A 12,278-nucleotide genomic window follows, 5' to 3' on the forward strand; every position below is an offset into this window, starting at 1 on the left:
CAATCGTATAGCTCTTCGCCACATTTCTTAGCTTTCGAACAAAGGTAAACGTTCGTGTAAGCGATCGCTCAGAGCCATCGCATAGCTCTTCGCCACATTGCTTAGCTCCCGATCAAAGGTAAACGATCGTGTAAGCAATCATTCAGTGCCATCGCATAGCTCTTCGCCTCATCGCTTAGCTCCCGCTCGAAGCTACACGATCGTGTAGTGCCATCACATAGCAAAACAACGCATCATTTAGCTTCTGAGGTAGACGATTATCTAGCATACAACATCTAAACGATTAACGTCTGAAGCTACACGATCGTTTAGCTTTTCCTTTATATCGTCTAACGTATGAAGCTAAACGATCATTTAGCTACTGAAGCTCAACGACGATATGAATAGAGGTTGATCGTCTGAAATCTGCAACTCGGCCCCTTTGTTTGTTTCTTTGAATTACAGCTTAATTTCAACTCTAATGACTACAAAAAAATTACTGACTCTTGGGAAGACATTAAAGCTCATCAAGAAAGAGCCAATTACAAATTTAAACGGGAAATCAAAGAGAAATTAAAGGCCAAAACTCAGAAAACCATATTATTACAGCAGTTTCATATTTTCATAAAAAATGCCCACCAAACTAGAATTAATCCAAATTGAATGCTTATAAGATGCTCTAATACCAATTATTTGATGGACACCATCATGTAGCGAAAGAGAACAAGATCTATAAGCAATCTAATTAATTAATTTGGTTGAAAAGAAACATGCTAAAAAAAGAGTATAATGGGTTTCATGAACATATTGACCGAACCAATGAAATCTCCATTTCCAGCTGCAAAATCCTCTGAATCCTTGTGTAGACCACCACAAGATCTTCTCTACTATCCTTTTGGTACTCTAGATTGAGTTGTGAGACTCAAAATAAGCTGGAATCAAAGAGAATATGGAGAAAGCTCACTGAACCAACCCATTGAAGAACATCTTCTTCATCCGAATTTTTTAGCAAAAATTAAGTCGGTTCCTCCTCATTTTCTTCACTCTAATCTCTTCAATATATTGCAAAATATCATGCAAAGAGATGTGTTGTATGGGATGCAGCTCATGCTTGGAGTAAACCAAAGAAGAAGATGGGTTCCTTGTAAGCTATTTTCAAGATGACTTGAAAAACCCATTTTCAATTTTTTGTAGTTTTTCAATTTCCAAAATCTATTTTGATTTTAAAATCATATTTTATTTCTAAAATTAAAATTTATTAATTTTACAAATTAATTTCATAAATTAATTTTTTAATAAAATTAATAAATAATTATTTAAATAATTCTAATTAATTTAATATCAATCTTAAATTAATTTTTACACAAATTCATATTCATATATTTAAATCATATTTAAATATATTTTCTCTAATTTTGTTTGATTCTAATTTGAACGTTTCAAATTAACTTATCACATTACTCTAAAGCTAATCCATTTTCGAGCTAGTAGGGGGACCTCATGGACCTACAAATCATGGGCTCCAACGATCCGAGATTAATCAGCTAAACTCATTAGACCGATCTAACCCCCATTCGTTAACTAATTGGTTACTCCACTAAAGCCCATAGTTGAATTCCCCTCATTGTAAATATATTATGTCTACTCGGTATAACCATGATTAGTAAATTAACCCTTCACAGGTTGTTCGTAATAATGGTTGGGTGAAATCTCTGTTTTACCCCCGAAATGAACAATTGTTTTGTGATCCAATCATAAAACTGAGTCCCTCTCATGCCAAATGATGGTGCGGGATCCCTTGTTCAAGCCTCATAATCAGCACTTAAGGGAATAACCTCTCTACTATCCCTAAAGAAGGTAGGAATGAATTCCCTTTTGCACCCTATGTCCTCAGCTATCTATCCGGCCTTACCTCTGAAATGGCAGTCATATTGAGCCGGCACTGTTGAGCCAACCCTCACCTATGCAAATCTAAGGACAATCCCAGATAAACAGGAGTTCATAGTTAGCTCAGTATTAAGGTCAAGTTACCTAGATCATCGCTTTGAAATAGTCAGTCTTAAACAGTAAACAGCATTATAAAGTAAGAGTGACTCATTTTGTGGTCCGATCTTGTTCAAACTCTTTTGCACAAGGACACCCTCACTTCTCATGCCCAACATGAACAAATTAGGATCACTTTGTTTGTAGCACTTTACAACTTGTAACAACTAAGAGTAGGCCGTATCCAATAGCGTTACCAGAATAAGGTACTCAACCTTATCCATGTATTATAGATCATTTTGACTATTGACTCGAACCTGATTCACCTTTATGTCTCCACATAAAGTTCAAGTACTCATGCAATAGTCAAGGGACTTTTAGGTTTATTGGATTTTTATTCAAGCAATTGATCTATTCAATACCACCTTTATTGAATTTTCAGAATAAGTTCCATTGTTTACATACCACGAGTTTTAAGACATAAAACCCAACAAAGAATGGACTTCTAAGTGAGTTAGAAGAAAATTCTTTACCAGTGTGTGAATCTTGCCTTGAGGGTAAGATGACTAAACGATCTTTTACTAGAAAAGGGTATCGAGCCAAAGAGCCTCTTGAGTTAGTACATTGTAACCTTTGTGGTCCTGTGAATGTGTGAGCCCGAGGTGGCTATGAATATTTTATCAGTTTTACTGATGATTACTCTAGGTATGGGTATATTTATCTTATGCAACGGAAGTCTGAATCCTTTGAAAAGTTCAAAGAGTTCAAGGCTGGAGTTAAAAACGCATTGGATAGACGGATTAAAACACTTTGATCGGGCCGAGGTGGAGAGTTATTGGACTCAGCATTCTAGGACTATTTGATAGAACATGGAATCGTTTCCCAACTCTCAGTGTAGGGTACACCTCAGCAAAATGGTGTAGCGGAGAGGAGAAATAGAACCTTGTTGGACATGGTTCGTTCGATGATGAGTTACGCTTCCTTACCAGACTCGTTTTGGGGTTTCGCAGTGGAGACTGCGGTATACATACTCAACTATGTTCCCTCCAAGAGTGTTGCGAGAACACCTCTGGAGTTGTGGAACGAGCGTAAATCTAGTTTACGTCACTTCCACATTTGGGGTTGCCCTGCACACTTGCTTGAGGCAATCCCAAAAAGTTGGAACCAAGATCGACGCTATGCCACTTTGTAGGCTACCTCAAAGTACACGAGGGGTTATTTTTATGATCCATAAAAAAAAATAGGGTATTTGTTTCCACGAACGCTACTTTCCTGGAGGAGGATCATATAAGGGAGCACAATCCACGAAGTAAAGTCCGTTGCATGAGCTTTCCAATGAAATACTTGAAACTTCAACAAGAGTTGTTGAAGAGCCTGCTACTCAGCAAGAGTTGTTGATGGGAGTTCATCTAGTAGGTCATTTCCACCTCAAGAGTTGAGGGAACTCGACACAGTGGGAGGGTTGCGAACCGCCCGTTCGCTATCTGGGTTTCACGAAAATCCTTGCAATGGTAGCATATGGCGATGTTGAGGATCCATTGTCTTATCAGAAGGCAATGGAGGATGTTGATTGGGATGAATGGGTCAAGGGCATGGATCTTGAGATGGAGTCGATGTACTTCAACTCAGTATGGGATCTTATAGATTAGCCTGATGGGGTAAGACCTACAGGTTGTAAATGGATCTACAAGTGCAAATAGGGTGCTGAGGGAAGATACAAACCTTCAAGGCTTGATTTGTGGCAAAGGGTTATACCCAAGTAAAGGGAGTCAACTATGAGGAGACTTTCTCACCTGTTGCCATGTTAAAGTCGATTTGCATCCTCTTGTCCATTGCAGCTTATTATAATTATGAGATCTAGCACATGGACGTCAAGACGGCCTTTCTGAATGGCAATCTTGAGGAGACAATTTACACGGTGCAACCCAAGCGATTCATAGCCCAAGGTCAAGAGCAAAAGGTTTGTAAGCTGAATCGATCCATTTATGGGCTGAAAAAGGCGTCTAGATCTTAGAACATACGGTTTGATACTGCGATCAAGTCGTATGGCTTTGACCAGAACGTTGATGAACCTTGTGTCTACAAGAAGATCATCAACCTTTTAGTAGTCTTCTTAGTGTTGTACGTAGACGATATACTACTCATTGGGAATGATGTAGGTCTACTGACTGCAGTTTAGAACTGGCTAGCGACCCAATTCCAAATGAAAGATTTAGGAGAGGCTTAGTTTGTTTTGGGTATATAGATCTTTCGGGATTGTAAGAACAAAGTGCTAGCACTATCTCAGACATCGTACATTGATAAGATGTTGCTCAAGTACTCGATGCAGGACTCCAAGAGAGGCCTACTGCCGTTCAAGCATGGAGTCACTTTGTCTAAGTACATGTGTCCTGAGATGCTTCAAGAGGTTGAAGAGATGAAATGGGTCCCATATGTGTTTGTTGTTGGCAGTTTGATGTACGCGATGCTCTGTACTCGTCCAAACATCTGCTACATTATAGGCATAGTCAATAAGTATCAGTCTAATCTAGGTCAGGGTCACTGGATTGCAGTGAAAAACATCCTCAAGTATCTTTGGAGAACGAGGGGCTACATGCTCGTGTATGGATCTAGGGATTTGATCCTTATTGGATACACAGATTTTGACTTTCAGACTGATAAAGACTCTCTCAAGTCCACTTCAGGGTCAGTCTTTACTCTTAATGGAGGAGCTGTAGTGTGGTGAAGCACTAAGCAAGGGTGCATCGTCTACTCCACTATGGAGGCGAAGTACGTAGCGACTTGTGAAGCTACTAAGGAGGTCGTTTGGCTTAGGAAGTTCTTGACAGAACAGGATGTTGTTCCAAATATGTCTAGGCTCATCACCCTCTATTGTGATAATAGTGAGGTAGTGGCGAACTCCAAGTTGCCTAGGAGTCACAAGCGCAACAAACACATAGAGCGAAAGTATCATCTGATCCGCGAGATAGTGTATCGAGGGGACGTGATCTTCACGAAGATCGCTTTGGAGCACAATGTTGCTAACCCGCTTACGAAGGCTTTCACGGCTACAGTGTTTGAGGGTGACCTTCAAAGCATGGGTCTATAAGATTGCCCGCGACTACACTAGGGCAAGTGGGAGATTTTTTTGTACTAGGCTTTTATGCCCTAGTTTATTGTTTTGTACTAGTTTTATGTATACCCCGCTTCGTTTTAGGACAAGTGAGAGATTGTTGGGGTTGAAGCCCTAAAGTCTCATGTCCTATAGTTTGTAAACAGTTTGTACGAACGCTTATGTTGTATAATATATGATATTTTACTTCACATCTTGATTTTGCTCAGTTGTCTGTTTTATTTGATATACCACAAACCAATAAACATAAAATCCCTGGTTATCTGTATGTAACTTAAGCATGCATGTGGTGACATATAAGTGGATCATGTCTTGAGTGATATCCAAAATGGTCTATAGTATATGGATATAGGAGGGAAACCTTATCCTGGTAACACTACAGATGCGGCCCGCTTTGTGGAATGGTCACAAGTGTTGTTATTTGTCACAGATGGTCTGATCCGGATCATTCATGTAGGGGACATACAAGCGGGGGTGTCCTATACAAAAAGTTTGTATAAGACCTAACCACGAAGTGTTAACGTCTCGTTATATAATATCATTCATGGCAAAGACTTCATTTCATTAGGATGACCATAGGTAACATGACCTCAATCTTGAGTGAGTTGGGAACTCCTGCCATTGAGGGCGGTCCTTTGATTTGTATGGGTGCGAGTGGCTAGGTCGCTGATTCAAACCTACCATTTTGGGAATTCGTCTGATTTGGGAGTTGGGAACTTAGCTACATAAGATGGAATTCACTCCTTCCCCGAAGCAGGGGCAAATAGATAGATAGCTCCCTTATTGGTTGATTCCAGGGCTTGAATGATGTGACGCTACATACCTTCTCTTGGCCTGAGAGGTTTTCACACATGGTTGGAATATGTTGTATTGTTCATTAGAGGAATCAATGGTACTTAAGGAGTGAGATGTAACTACAGGGGCAAAACGGTAAATTGGCCCAGCTGTACTTACGAGCATCTGTGAAGGGTCATTGTACTCATGATTGGTTATATCCGATGGATACATAAATATATCTGTGGTAAGAAGAATTCAACTGTTGGTCTTTAGTGGAATGTCTGGCAATTAACGGATGGTGGATCTCGTGGCTAAAGAGTTTAGACAGCTATTCACGTACCGTTGAAACTTCGAGCCATAGGTTCATAAGGTCCCCTTGGTAGCTTGGATACAAGTTGAGAATAAGTTTTTGGGTCAGTTTCAAATGTTCAAATTGACAAGAGAGAATTCGATTATATATGATATAATTGAACTGATTAATTATATATGATATGATGGACTAAATGTATGAGATACATTATTTTGGAGGAAATTGGATATAAATATGATTTATATCAAGCAAAGGAGAAAACATTATAGTTGATATATGATATCAAACTATAGGTTAAGAATATAATATGATTATACTCATTATATTTTTAGTTGGGCGGTTATGAGATAATTAGCCGAAGTTTTCTCCAAATTCATGTGAAAGTGGGAAGTTGAATTCAGTTCCAGTAACTGAAGAATAAAATGAAAATTGTTTTCATTTTGCAAAACACATGCTAATTCGCTCATGGTGTGAAAGTATTGTATCGCTTAGTGTTGAGAGCCTATACGATAACGCCCGCCAACTAAACGATCGCACACCCGCGTTTAAATGATCGCTTAGCGCCTCTAAATGATCGTTTACCTTTTCTAGAAGATCGCTTAATGCTCGAGCATAACTAAATGATCACTTAACTTTTGATAGACGATCGTTTAGCAATTACTACAAGATCGTGTACCCTGACCTAAATGATCAAGCACCCGACTATACGATAGTCTCCCCCTTCTCCCACTTGCTTGTTCGTAGTACACAATTGCTTTTCCTCCTCCCCTCTACCAATTCCATCAAAGTCGACCCTTTGGATTCTCACTCTGAGAATACTGAGGGCTTCAAGTGGTGGTATTGTCCCCGTTGCCTTTTGTTCATGCGTTGTTGTTCCTGTAGACACCGTGGTGGTGCTAGGCGATTGCTTGCTAGATGATAAAGAGCATGAGGAGTTCGTTCACAGTGAGACCGAGTTCTTATGAAGAAAGTCTTCAACTGGTAAGTTCTCAATCTCTTGTAATTTATCTTTAAAAGCATGCTAGTAATTTATTGTTTTTAATGCATATTTGTATGTTAGAATGTATGTGTAGAAATTCTGTCACAATGAAAATAGAAAGATCAGCTTCCGCTCATAGGTACTGATGTTTCATAGTACCTTCACTGGGGACATCAAGTGTCGAATCTTGGTTCGAATTTGAACTTGGGTTTCCACATATAATAGGGTTAATTAGATTTGTAGGAATAATTTTTATTTTAATTAGGTAAAAGGGGTACTTTTCAACTTATTTAGGTAAATGAGGTTGTTTTTTCATCCTTATCCGAATGTGTCTCTTCAAGAGATGCATTCGGGAATATTTTAATATTTTTCTCCGGACTTGAATGTGTCTCTCATTAAAAAAACAAAAAAAAAATAAGAATGCGTCTCTTGAAGAGACGCATTCATAAATAATAATTAAAAAAAAATTTAAAAATGTGTCTCTTCAAGAGATGCATACGGGTCAAAAAAATATTTTTTGTTTTTATTTTTTTTTATTCTTTTAACAACCCTAAAATCAACCCTTTCATTACTTATTTTTTTTACATTTAATAATATTCCATTTGTTTAATCTTAAATCATTGTTATCTAAAATCAACTATCTCACTAATCTCGTTTTTTATTTTAATAGTAATATTACTAATTTTTTAACAATATAAACAATAATGTTACTTTGAGATCAAGAAATTTCTATGATTGATTTTATATAATCAATATTAATTTTAATAGTATTCAAATAGTTTAATTTCAAATCATTGTTTTTGTTTAGAGTTGTTAGAAACTTATGCAAAAAATATAGATATTAACTTTCAACTATTGTAAATAATATTCAAGGTTCTTTGTGATGTGTTGTAGACTGCAAGTGCATTTTTTATGTTTGAATTTCATTAATAAATTTAATTATATGTACAATTTTCTTTATTCACGACTAGAAGAAGATCCTCTATTACACCTAGATCGATCATGTTGAGTCACATAGTGTCCACGATCGCCACAACGTCACATAGTGTCCACAATCACCACAACCTCTTACACTTGATGGTTGGCTTTCGTTTGTAAAGTGTATACCTTCACCATGATGTCGGTATGTCACATACTGGACATGAACATCTGGATGGACATGCGAAGTTTTTCCTTCTTCCATACTTAGTGTACTGAGGGTTGTTGGAAAAAATTCAAATGTTGAAGGAGAGGGCATCATGGAAGTATGTGTAAAATGATCGAGTGTGGTTGCTAGATATTCATTCTGAACATTAGGTTGAATAGGAACATCCTGATGTCTTGCTGGATTACCTTGTTCTTCCATTGGTACATTGCCATCGAAATATCACACTCGATATATATAGAGGTGAGTCTATGCAAGGCTCTTTTAGCTGATAATGTCAAATTTGGAAGCTCGACCTAAAAAAGAATTGAATAAAAAGTTAATGACTTTAAATTTATTTTGGTATGCAATAAACAAAAAAAATCAAATAATCCTAGTAAACAATAAACTCATACAAACAAGTGATAGGATACTCTTGCTTTCGTTATGTATCGCCTGTTCACAGTGGAATACCATTCAATATATCCAGGTCCAGTATCTACATCGTTGTTAATAGGAGGTCCATTAACAACCAAACTTTGACAATTTTCCCAAACTGAAATTTGAGAAGCCAAATATGCAATCCAGTCTCGCTCATGCCAGCCCCTTAGATTATGTGAATGAAGTCGGGAATCTGTATTGCAAGGTTGAGAAATTTGTTGCAACATCCCAAATTGATACATCACACGATCTGTCCACAACGAAAATGTATATAAGTGGACATCTGGATGTCTATATCTCATTACTATCGAGACAATATGACGGCAATAGTTGGATGAGATGATTGTATGGCTCCCAAATAATCTGCATGCATATGTGTCAAAATATGAATGAACCAGAAGATTGAAACATTATCAATATATGATATATGAATGAATAAAATATTACCTGGTTAGGCATATGCGTATCTAGTATGTACTTATACTGTAATAGAACATACGTCGGTGCTCTAATTATAGAATAGTTGTCATTCCATCTACAACAATCACAAATTAAATTTTAGCCATTAGTATTTCATGATGAACACAACAATAATGAGGTAAATATGCTTACTGTACTGCAAGTGGTCTGTCACCTAAGTTGTTATCATATCGATGGAGTCGTCGAGGCGCTAAAAAAGGAAATCGATCCCATGCCTAAATCTACAGCAATAGAAGTGAGCCTGCAATGCCTTTGCCATCTATAACTGCACCTTTGCATGGTTGTCTATATAACCATGCAAGACTTCCATCCCCTCAGCTGTATGTCCCGGCAACATTAAAACCTACTAAGAGAGGAAGATACATTAGGTGTACTCTGCTGTTGGATTTGTCGGGAAATACTAATCCTCCAATCAACGTGAGAATATATGCTTGAGCATATCGTTGAAGTTCCTCTTCATCTGCATTATCTGGTAGATGGGCAAAGTTGTTGAATTGATCAGCTAACCATGATAGGCTAAGACGACCTCCCTTAAAAACGACGTCATTTGTGGTTACGCCTAAAAGAAGGGCACAAAGTTGTTCCCAGTCATAATTTAGTGACCCGATCAATGGTCTTCCATTAATCAGGAGTCCAAATTGGATAGCTACATCTTGAAGTGTAATCATACACTATCCATGCAACACGTGGAAAGTGTGTGTCTTCTGCTGCCATCATTCCATTAATGTCGTTATCAGATGCCAGTTTAGTTGTATAAATTTGATACAGGAGATTCCGTAGAATCCTACAGCTCGTAGATAATTCAATATACGAGGGTCTGGGTCCTCTTGCCTTCAAATAACAACCTCTCGTCGCCGACAATGCATAACATCAATATGTTTGTCTTCTCAAATAATCTCGGATCTATGGCTGCATTGTAAGTACAAAACTGAGTCGTTGTATGACTCTGTGGTAACATCCTCGTTCATCTGATTCCATAAAAACAATATTAACTTAAATATTTACTAAAAATCAATGTGATTACAACCAATAAATACAATGACAATTAATAAAGAATACACCCTTCATTGTTACCAGTAACGAAAAAAGTTACAAGAACGAGTCAATAAATAAATAAGTGAAATAAGTTACAATCAATAAGGACAATTACAAATAAATAACTAAGTCACATCACGAGCTCGATTGAGATAATTCTGTCTATTATGCCCTTATTATCTACAAATTGTGTAACGTGTCTTGTAACGTTCCCTCCAATCCATCTCGTTTTACATGCGATAAGTACACGGTCTGCCAACTTTTCTAACTCGTGATTCGTCCGAATAAATAGTGGGGATATTAAGATCAGGCCAACATTTTTTTATCGAGGATGGGCTCAAATTGGGGTGAATAACATGCTAGATAAGTGAGAATTTTGTAAATCTTCAATGTAGTAAATGTAGTCTAACCCAATTGACTTACACACAGCCATAGCGTGAGAATAGAAGATTCCATAACTCTACCACTTATTGCATGTGCATGTTTTTTTACTTAATTTTATTCGGTGTGTGGTTCCACCCTTTAGTGTTATTGGGTTGATTGGGGTGGTGACGTCACACAACCCTATTCGATGGTATGTTAATGGAATGTTTAGTTGCACGTTGTTCCCGACGAGTTATTTTCTTTATTGCATACCTATGACAAATACGACAATTACTTAGAATACCTCTAAGTTAGTATAAAAATGTGGGTAACTAAGATGTGAATAATTTACCTTGTGAAACACTCTCTCGATTCAAGAGCAGTCTCTATTTCTACACGACGAGTAGCGAAATAAGAAATAGTTCGATAGAATGTTGCTTGGACTAGTGCAGTGATGGGTAGCTTTCTGGCTCCTTTTAGAACAACGTTTGTACTTTTGGCCACATTCGTGGTTCGCCATCTATAATGATAACTACCATCATGTGACTATGTCCATTTCTTAGGATCTATGGAAGCAAAATATTGTAAGCGATTAGGGTTTGCAGTTTGAAGTTCGGCCATACAGTCATAAACTTTCAAACTTGAAATTTTGATCCAACACTATACATCAAACTCTTCAATAGACTATTTTTATACTTGTCGTTAAAATTACTCGCCACATGTCGCAAGTGGAATCTGTGGTGTACTCCTACCTAACTTTTGTTAAGGTTTCTGACGGAAGATATAATGGCTTTGTGTCTATCTGAAATTAGACACATTCTCTCCCTTCCATGCACCACATGATCCCATAAATTTCTTAAAAACTAGTCCCATGAATCAGCATTTTCCTTCGGGTATAATAACGTATGCAACTGGATAGACGTGACCGTTTTCATTGACTGAGGTAGCTATTAATAATGTTCCGCTATTAATAATGTTCCTTCATACTTTCCATACAAATGAGTTCCATCATTTGAAGTAACAGCCTGCAATACTTGAAACCCTCAATAACAGGTCCAAACGACCAAAACACGCTATTGAACATGACAATCCTTTTATCACAATCCACCTCATTTAGCCTCCAATGGATAACTGTATCGGGTTCGTGATTTGTAAGATATTCATCTATCTAGGCAGCAAATTGTACGATTTTATCCAATCTCTAAATATCTTCGTAATTGCTTTTCTTCTTTCGTCCCACACTTTCCAATAACTAAACCCATACTTTTTCAAGATAATATCTTGTAATGTTTCGACATCAACTGACGGATTTTTTTTTTAATTATGCTGCTTACCTTAGATACAATTAGAATTGAGTCCAACTAATTGTGATCCTGACTCAGTCTTGCATACACACAGCAATAAGGGCCATTATACTGGGTATTTCAAATTTACTGTGTTTTTTACGGCAGACAACGCGAAGTCTTCACGTGCACCCATTGTCATATCTTTTACACCTAACATCCCATACTGTTTTCTTTCGACTCAAGGACTTCAACATTTTGATGTCAAATGATTGAATAGCTTTTCACTGCATTTTTTAAATCCAATTTGGAATTGAATATCATCCCCTTAAGCAATGAATTAGACTCCGTATTACTGTCTTCCTCCATTGTCAAATCGGGTACGATGTTCATGTCGCTTAGGTCTATATCAG

The sequence above is a fragment of the Benincasa hispida genome, chromosome 9 (assembly GCF_009727055.1).
Source record: "Benincasa hispida cultivar B227 chromosome 9, ASM972705v1, whole genome shotgun sequence".
NCBI classification, from domain to species: domain Eukaryota; kingdom Viridiplantae; phylum Streptophyta; class Magnoliopsida; order Cucurbitales; family Cucurbitaceae; genus Benincasa; species Benincasa hispida.